Source organism: Salvelinus alpinus, chromosome 8, assembly GCF_045679555.1.
Source record: "Salvelinus alpinus chromosome 8, SLU_Salpinus.1, whole genome shotgun sequence".
Classification (NCBI taxonomy): Eukaryota; Metazoa; Chordata; class Actinopteri; order Salmoniformes; family Salmonidae; genus Salvelinus; species Salvelinus alpinus.
The window spans coordinates 57,266,663-57,277,784 of NC_092093.1; the positions used below are offsets into that span (position 1 = coordinate 57,266,663).

Here is an 11,122-nt window from a genome sequence, read left to right on the forward strand (position 1 = left end):
AATAACATTTGATTTGATTCGATATGTCAGAACAACACAGCTACTTAGACTCTGTCTACACAACAATACATACAGCCTACAACGGTGCTCTGTTTGAAGTAGTGGAAAACATGATTGTAGAACAGTACGTGACCATTAAAGGAGCTGGCTAGTGGGGGACAGACGCAGGCCTCACTGCGTGGCTTCACTCACAGCATGACACATTCTCCTGAACCACAGAGAGATACTGAGAGAGAGAGAGAGAGAGAGAGAGAGAGAGAGAGAGAGAGAGAGAGAGAGAGAGAGAGAGAGAGAGAGAGAGAGAGAGAGAGAGAGAGAGAGAGAGAGAGAGAGAGAGAGAGAGAGAGAGAGAGAAAGAAAGAAAGAGAGAGCAATAAAGAGACTAAGAAAGAGAAAGTTAGAGAGACACAGAGAGAGAAAGTGAGTGAGTGAGTGAGTGAGTGAGTGAGATAGGGAGGGAGGGAGGGAGGGTGCGTGTGAGAGAGAGAATGAGAAAACAAGAACGAGAGAGAGAGAGAGAGAGAGACAGAGAGAGAGAGAATGGACAGCAGTCCAAACAGAACAGTAACTGTGAGACTGAGACCATCACAGCCAGAGGCTCTGGGAGGAAAGGAACTGAGAAACCGCTGGTCTCACGGTGTGCCCATCCGCTGGAACCTGACGGAGCTCACAGGGGAGAGGATTGGACAACCACAATGGATGAGTGTTAAAAACACATCAACAGTGTTGTGTGGGTGAGTGTTAAAGCATAAGTCCATTTCCTGTTCATGGTTCATGTCCTGCCTCGGAAAATATCACACCACCGCTAATCCAGTGATTTAAATTAATTTATGGGGTGGTGTAGCTACAGAGCATTGCTGTGTTGTATTGTACGTCATAGATTGTGTTGTACCCTTTCACACGTGTTGATGAATGGTGAGCTCTTGTCTATTTAGTTTGGAAACTCATAATGTGACATGCCTCTTGACCTGCACTTGCAGTAAGTTAACCATAGAGGCATAAGAAACCGTATTAACCATAGAGGCATAAGAAACCGTATTAACCATAGAGACATAAGAAACCGTATTAACCACAGAGACATAAGAAACCGTATTAACCATAGAGACATAAGAAACCGTATTAACCATAGAGACATAAGAAACCGTATTAACCATAGAGACATAAGAAACCGTATTAACCACAGAGACATAAGAAACCGTATTAACCATAGAGACATAAGAAACCGTATTAACCATAGAGACATAAGAAACCGTATTAACCATAGAGACATAAGAAACCGTATTAACCATAGAGACATAAGAAACCGTATTAACCATAGAGACATAAGAAACCGTATTAACCATAGAGGCATAAGAAACCGTATTAACCACAGAGACATAAGAAACCGTATTAACCATAGAGACATAAGAAACCGTATTATTAACCATAGAGACATAAGAAACTGGATTATTAACCATAGAGGCATAAGAAACCGTATTAACCATAGAGACATAAGAAACCGTATTAACCATAGAGACATAAGAAACCGTATTAACCATAGAGGCATAAGAAACCGTATTAACCATAGAGACATAAGAAACCGTATTAACCATAGAGACATAAGAAACTGTATTAACCATAGAGGCATAAGAAACCGTATTATTAACCATAGAGACATAAGAAACCGTATTAACCATAGAGACATAAGAAACCGTATTAACCATAGAGACATAAGAAACCGTATTAACCATAGAGACATAAGAAACCGTATTAACCATAGAGACATAAGAAACCGTATTAACCATAGAGGCATAAGAAACTGTATTATTAACCATAGAGACATAAGAAACCGTATTAACCATAGAGACATAAGAAACCGTATTAACCATAGAGACATAAGAAACCGTATTAACCATAGAGACATAAGAAACCGTATTAACCACAGAGACATAAGAAACCGTATTAACCACAGAGACATAAGAAACCGTATTAACCATAGAGACATAAGAAACCGTATTAACCATAGAGACATAAGAAACCGTATTAACCACAGAGACATAAGAAACCGTATTAACCACAGAGACATAAAAAACCGTATTAACCACAGAGACATAAGAAACCGTATTAACCATAGAGGCATAAGAAACCGTATTAACCATAGAGACATAAGAAACCGTATTAACCATAGAGACATAAGAAACCGTATTAACCATAGAGACATAAGAAACCGTATTAACCATAGAGGCATAAGAAACTGTATTATTAACCATAGAGACATAAGAAACCGTATTAACCATAGAGACATAAGAAACCGTATTAACCATAGAGGCATAAGAAACCGTATTAACCATAGAGACATAAGAAACTGTATTAACCATAGAGACATAAGAAACCGTATTAACCATAGAGACATAAGAAACCGTATTAACCACAGAGGCAGAAGAAACTGTATTAACCATAGAGACATAAGAAACCGTATTAACCATAGAGGCATAAGAAACCGTATTAACCACAGAGACATAAGAAACCGTATTAACCACAGAGACATAAGAAACCGTATTAACCACAGAGACATAAGAAACCGTATAACCACAGAGACATAAGAAACCGTATTAACCACAGAGACATAAGAAACCGTATTAACCATAGAGGCATAAGAAACCGTATTAACCATAGAGGCATAAGAAACCGTATTAACCATAGAGACATAAGAAACCGTATTAACCACAGAGACATAAGAAACCGTATTAACCATAGAGACATAAGAAACGGTATTAACCATAGAGACATAAGAAACCGTATTAACCACAGAGACATAAGAAACCGTATTAACCACAGAGGCATAAGAAACCGTATTAACCATAGAGACATAAGAAACCGTATTAACCATAGAGACATAAGAAACCGTATTAACCACAGAGGCAGAAGAAACTGTATTAACCATAGAGACATAAGAAACCGTATTAACCATAGAGGCATAAGAAACCGTATTAACCACAGAGACATAAGAAACCGTATTAACCACAGAGACATAAGAAACCGTATTAACCATAGAGACATAAGAAACTGTATTAACCACAGAGACATAAGAAACCGTATTAACCACAGAGACATAAGAAACCGTATTAACCACAGAGGCATAAGAAACCGTATTAACCACAGAGACATAAGAAACCGTATTAACCACAGAGACATAAGAAACCGTATTAACCACAGAGACATAAGAAACCGTATTAACCATAGAGACATAAGAAACCGTATTAACCATAGAGGCATAAGAAACCGTATTAACCACAGAGACATAAGAAACCGTATTAACCATAGAGACATAAGAAACGGTATTAACCATAGAGACATAAGAACTGTATTAACCATAGAGACATAAGAAACCGTATTAACCATAGAGACATAAGAAACCGTATTAACCATAGAGACATAAGAAACCGTATTAACCACAGAGGCAGAAGAAACTGTATTAACCATAGAGACATAAGAAACCGTATTAACCATAGAGGCATAAGAAACCGTATTAACCACAGAGACATAAGAAACCGTATTAACCATAGAGGCATAAGAAACCGTATTAACCATAGAGACATAAGAAACCGTATTAACCATAGAGGCATAAGAAACTGTATTATTAACCATAGAGACATAAGAAACCGTATTAACCATAGAGACATAAGAAACCGTATTAACCATAGAGACATAAGAAACCGTATTAACCACAGAGACATAAGAAACTGTATTAACCATAGAGACATAAGAAACCGTATTAACCACAGAGACATAAGAAACCGTATTAACCACAGAGACATAAGAAACCGTATTAACCATAGAGACATAAGAAACGGTATTAACCATAGAGACATAAGAAACCGTATTAACCACAGAGACATAAGAAACCGTATTAACCATAGAGACATAAGAAACCGTATTAACCACAGAGACATAAGAAACCGTATTAACCACAGAGGCATAAGAAACCGTATTAACCACAGAGACATAAGAAACCGTATTAACCATAGAGGCATAAGAAACCGTATTATTAACCATAGAGACATAAGAAACCGTATTAACCACAGAGGCATAAGAAACCGTATTAACCACAGAGACATAAGAAACCGTATTAACCACAGAGGCATAAGAAACCGTATTAACCACAGAGACATAAGAAACCGTATTAACCATAGAGACATAAGAAACCGTATTAACCATAGAGGCATAAGAAACCGTATTATTAACCATAGAGACATAAGAAACTGTATTAACCATAGAGGCATAAGAAACTGTATTATTAACCATAGAGACATAAGAAACCGTATTAACCATAGAGACATAAGAAACCGTATTAACCACAGAGACATAAGAAACCGTATTAACCACAGAGACATAAGATACCGTATTAACCATAGAGGCATAAGAAACTGTATTAACCATAGAGGCATAAGAAACCGTATTAACCATAGAGGCATAAGAAACCGTATTATTAACCATAGAGACATAAGAAACTGTATTATTAACCATAGAGGCATAAGAAACCGTATTAACCATAGAGGCATAAGAAACTGTATTATTAACCATAGAGACATAAGATACCGTATTAACCATAGAGGCATAAGAAACTGTATTAACCATAGAGGCATAAGAAACCGTATTAACCATAGAGGCATAAGAAACCGTATTATTAACCATAGAGACATAAGAAACCGTATTATTAACCATAGAGACATAAGAAACTGTATTATTAACCATAGAGGCATAAGAAACCGTATTAACCATAGAGGCATAAGAAACTGTATTAACCATAGAGGCATAAGAAACCGTATTAACCATAGAGGCATAAGAAACCGTATTATTAACCATAGAGACATAAGAAACTGTATTATTAACCATAGAGGCATAAGAAACCGTATTAACCATAGAGGCATAAGAAACCGTATTAACCATAGAGACATAAGAAACCGTATTAACCACAGAGACATAAGAAACCGTATTAACCATAGAGACATAAGAAACCGTATTAACCATAGAGACATAAGAAACCGTATTAACCATAGAGGCATAAGAAACTGTATTATTAACCATAGAGACATAAGAAACCGTATTAACCATAGAGACATAAGAAACCGTATTAACCATAGAGGCATAAGAAACCGTATTAACCATAGAGACATAAGAAACTGTATTAACCATAGAGACATAAGAAACCGTATTAACCATAGAGACATAAGAAACCGTATTAACCACAGAGGCAGAAGAAACTGTATTAACCATAGAGACATAAGAAACCGTATTAACCATAGAGGCATAAGAAACCGTATTAACCACAGAGACATAAGAAACCGTATTAACCACAGAGACATAAGAAACCGTATTAACCACAGAGACATAAGAAACCGTATAACCACAGAGACATAAGAAACCGTATTAACCACAGAGACATAAGAAACCGTATTAACCATAGAGGCATAAGAAACCGTATTAACCATAGAGGCATAAGAAACCGTATTAACCATAGAGACATAAGAAACCGTATTAACCACAGAGACATAAGAAACCGTATTAACCATAGAGACATAAGAAACGGTATTAACCATAGAGACATAAGAAACCGTATTAACCACAGAGACATAAGAAACCGTATTAACCACAGAGGCATAAGAAACCGTATTAACCATAGAGACATAAGAAACCGTATTAACCATAGAGACATAAGAAACCGTATTAACCACAGAGGCAGAAGAAACTGTATTAACCATAGAGACATAAGAAACCGTATTAACCATAGAGGCATAAGAAACCGTATTAACCACAGAGACATAAGAAACCGTATTAACCATAGAGACATAAGAAACCGTATTAACCATAGAGACATAAGAAACTGTATTAACCACAGAGACATAAGAAACCGTATTAACCACAGAGACATAAGAAACCGTATTAACCACAGAGACATAAGAAACCGTATTAACCATAGAGACATAAGAAACCGTATTAACCACAGAGACATAAGAAACCGTATTAACCACAGAGACATAAGAAACCGTATTAACCATAGAGACATAAGAAACTGTATTAACCACAGAGACATAAGAAACCGTATTAACCATAGAGACATAAGAAACCGTATTAACCATAGAGACATAAGAAACCGTATTAACCATAGAGACATAAGAAACCGTATTAACCATAGAGACATAAGAAACCGTATTAACCATAGAGACATAAGAAACCGTATTAACCATAGAGACATAAGAAACCGTATTAACCACAGAGGCAGAAGAAACTGTATTAACCATAGAGACATAAGAAACCGTATTAACCATAGAGGCATAAGAAACCGTATTAACCACAGAGACATAAGAAACCGTATTAACCATAGAGGCATAAGAAACCGTATTAACCATAGAGACATAAGAAACCGTATTAACCACAGAGACATAAGAAACTGTATTAACCATAGAGACATAAGAAACCGTATTAACCACAGAGACATAAGAAACCGTATTAACCACAGAGACATAAGAAACCGTATTAACCATAGAGACATAAGAAACGGTATTAACCATAGAGACATAAGAAACCGTATTAACCACAGAGACATAAGAAACCGTATTAACCATAGAGACATAAGAAACCGTATTAACCACAGAGACATAAGAAACCGTATTAACCACAGAGGCATAAGAAACCGTATTAACCACAGAGACATAAGAAACCGTATTAACCATAGAGACATAAGAAACCGTATTAACCACAGAGACATAAGAAACCGTATTAACCACAGAGGCATAAGAAACCGTATTAACCACAGAGACATAAGAAACCGTATTAACCACAGAGGCATAAGAAACCGTATTAACCACAGAGACATAAGAAACCGTATTAACCATAGAGACATAAGAAACCGTATTAACCATAGAGGCATAAGAAACCGTATTATTAACCATAGAGACATAAGAAACTGTATTAACCATAGAGGCATAAGAAACTGTATTATTAACCATAGAGACATAAGAAACTGTATTAACCATAGAGACATAAGAAACCGTATTAACCACAGAGACATAAGAAACCGTATTAACCACAGAGACATAAGATACCGTATTAACCATAGAGGCATAAGAAACTGTATTAACCATAGAGGCATAAGAAACCGTATTAACCATAGAGGCATAAGAAACCGTATTATTAACCATAGAGACATAAGAAACTGTATTATTAACCATAGAGGCATAAGAAACCGTATTAACCATAGAGGCATAAGAAACTGTATTATTAACCAGAGAGACATAAGATACCGTATTAACCATAGAGGCATAAGAAACTGTATTAACCATAGAGGCATAAGAAACCGTATTAACCATAGAGGCATAAGAAACCGTATTATTAACCATAGAGACATAAGAAACCGTATTATTAACCATAGAGACATAAGAAACTGTATTATTAACCATAGAGGCATAAGAAACCGTATTAACCATAGAGGCATAAGAAACTGTATTAACCATAGAGGCATAAGAAACCGTATTAACCATAGAGGCATAAGAACCCGTATTATTAACCATAGAGACATAAGAAACTGTATTATTAACCATAGAGGCATAAGAAACCGTATTAACCATAGAGGCATAAGAAACCGTATTAACCATAGAGACATAAGAAACCGTATTAACCACAGAGACATAAGAAACCGTATTAACCATAGAGACATAAGAAACTGTATTAACCATAGAGACATAAGAAACCATATTATTAACCACAGAGACATAAGAAACCGTATTAACCATAGAGACATAAGAAACCGTATTAACCACAGAGACATAAGAAACTGTATTAACCATAGAGACATAAGAAACCGTATTAACCATAGAGACATAAGAAACCGTATTAACCACAGAGACATAAGAAACTGTATTAACCATAGAGACATAAGAAACCGTATTAACCACAGAGACATAAGAAACTGTATTAACCATAGAGGCATAAGAAACCGTATTAACCACAGAGACATAAGAAACCGTATTAACCACAGAGGCATAAGAAACCGTATTATTAACCATAGAGACATAAGAAACTGTATTATTAACCATAGAGACATAAGATACCGTATTAACCATAGAGGCATAAGAAACTGTATTAACCATAGAGGCATAAGAAACCGTATTAACCATAGAGGCATAAGAAACCATATTATTAACCATAGAGACATAAGAAACTGTATTATTAACCATAGAGGCATAAGAAACCGTATTAACCACAGAGGCATAAGAAACCGTATTAACCACAGAGGCATAAGAAACCGTATTAACCATAGAGGCATAAGAAACCGTATTAACCATAGAGACATAAGAAACCGTATTAACCATAGAGGCATAAGAAACCGTATTAACCATAGAGGCATAAGAAACCGTATTAACCACAGAGGCATAAGAAACTGTATTAACCATAGAGACATAAGAAACCGTATTAACCATAGAGACATAAGAAACCGTATTAACCATAGAGACATAAGAAACCGTATTAACCATAGAGACATAAGAAACCGTATTAACCATAGAGACATAAGAAACCGTATTAACCATAGAGACATAAGAAACCGTATTAACCATAGAGGCATAAGAACTGTAGGGAAATGCCACACCACATAGAGCACAGGAACTAAACACCTTTTTCAGCACATTAGTGTCTGCCACAAATATGTTCAATGGTACTTCGAACGGACTAGTTTTGTAATACCATTTACTGTAAGAGTGGGTAAAGTAGAACGTGTCTTGAAGTTGAGCCATCAATCGTACATTGTTGCAATGTCATCATAGCAAAGTGTTTGTCTTGGCATAGCATGAGGCACTTGTTACGACCGTCAACAAAATGGCTGGAAGAACCACAGAAAATTATGTCTGGATGCTAGTATTTACAGTGGAATCTTGTGTGAGATCAGCTCAACTCTCCTCCCCCTTTCCTTTCTCTCTCCTCCTCCCCTCTCCTCCCCCCCCCCCTCTCCACTCCTCCACCCTCTCTCCTTTCCTCCCTCTCCTCTACTCCTTCCTCTCTCCTTTCCCCCTCTCTCCATTCCTCCTTCTCTCTTTTCCTCCCTCTCCTTTCCCTATCTCTCCACTCCCTCTCCCCTCCTCCCTTTCTCATTTCCCCCTCTCCTCTCCTCCTCCCTCTCTCCTTCCCCCCCTCTCCTCTCCTCGTCTCCTCCTCTTCTCCCTCTCCCCCCTTCGTAGATATGAGTCAAAAACAGATCGTATTACTGCAGGTGGCAATGGGAAGAACTCTGGCAGAAATGTCTTGACAACATAAATCACAGTAATTGCAAGCTATTGATCTGATCAATAACTAATGTGGAGGACGTTGGTGGCGACACCCCCTTTTTTGACTTTGCCCCATTTTTCTCGCTTTTATCTGACAACGAGAGGAGCGAGAGTTACTCATAACAGACACAGACACCACACACACGGACTGATGTTGACGTTTCAAAGTCTGGCTGGATTTCCAAGACACGCAGACGCATTCATGGAAAAAGTGAGGACATCAAAGTGGAAACTTAGAATCTGTTTTGACTGTATATATTGAAGTACTCGGTGGACCTGTGACACTGATGTTACTCCACTTGATAAGACAATGCCATTGTTCTTTCAAAGACTCAAAATCCATACTGTAAAACATTGGCATAAAGATAGAAGTGTTGGTATATGAAAGAAAAATATTTAATTTAGCCTAGGTTGTGATACATACAGTATAACTTGTGGCCTAGGACGTCTTGTGCCATATATATTATTATATCTGGTTTTGAAAACCCTCTTCATGTTCCCCCTCTGTCTATCTGGCTGTAGATGGTGTTGTTAACATGTAGCCACGGTAAATACCATAAGCACCAGGAGGATTTTGGGAGTGCTGAACTCTGCCACCCTTGGCCAATTGTGACATCACCTCCCACAGACAGATCCATCTCACCCTCCAGCGGTAGGGGGATGTGGGGGTGGAAGTGGGAGACGGGGGTGGGGCTCCAGGTTCCCCTGCCTGTCGGCCTGGCCAGGTGTGCTCCTACTATACCCCCACCTCCTCTGAATAATGGATCCTGAGGCAGGGTGAAAAATGGCATGGTCGACACTGGAAACGGGATAAGAGGAGCAGGCCTAGTGGAGGTGAGCCGTTCCCACACATCTCATGGTGCTGCTGACAGTCACCCCCCTAACATGGGGAATAGTATCCATCCACTAACATGTTCATGGGAATCCCGAATTGGCTTTGCAGTTGGTACTAAATACAATGTATCTTTCAAGAAAAGTAAAACATGATAGAAAGATAAAGAGAGAGACATATAATATTTTTTACGATCTACAAATGACCTTGACTTGGCAGTTGAAATAAGATGTATTCACCAATAAAAGACAAAGTGTCTTTGGTCTATATTGTTATTCAACCTACATTTTGGATCAGGAGATCTACACTACTCTCTAATGCAGTGATTCCCATGCTTTTCTGAACTGTGGCACACCTTGATGGGATAAACCATTCTGTGGCACACCTAAACTTATCCTAATAATTGATTTAGTTATAATGACCTCCATCCCATCTGATAAATACTGACAAACATTTTACATAGATGAAGTAGGGTTTATCTGAACTATTTTCATAGTTCCTTATGATGGTTACTTTGTGTGTACTGGGCCAGGCTCCATGAGGGGACTAAAGGGGTCTTAGCTCCCTCAGTTCAAACTTTAGCCCCTCAGTTTTAGTGTTATGTCCCTATATAAAAATGGCAAAACATTTAAAATGATTGAGTGACAGGTTGACGCAAATGTTTTTTTAAATCTCCACTGTGCTGTGTCAGCACGATGGACAGGGCACACTGCGATGTGTGTAGGGGGGATATGGAAGGCCACTGGCTGGTTAGGTATGACTCCCTTGGGTTTCTATAACAATTGGGAAAAAAGGCTTCTCTTCTCTCATCTCAATGGTAGGCTAAGTGAATAATGTATTTGTATTTATTATGGATCCCCATTAGCTGCTGCCAATGCAGCAGTTAATTTTGCTGGACCCCAGGAAGAGTAAGGCAGTTATACAATTTAAAAAACATTACAATACATTCACAACAGATTTCACAACACATTAAATGTGTGCCCTTAGGCCA

The 11,122-nt window shown here is 37.8% G+C and overlaps 1 long non-coding RNA gene across 1 annotated transcript; it reads left to right on the forward strand.

Annotated features, from left to right (window-relative positions):
• Positions 1–529: 529 nt before the first annotated feature.
• Positions 530–10,389, forward strand: LOC139582389 (uncharacterized). The gene is made up of 2 exons (XR_011676343.1): positions 530–734; positions 9,822–10,389. It is a non-coding gene; the product is annotated as an uncharacterized lncRNA (long non-coding RNA).
• The last annotated feature ends 733 nt before the right edge of the window (positions 10,390–11,122 follow it).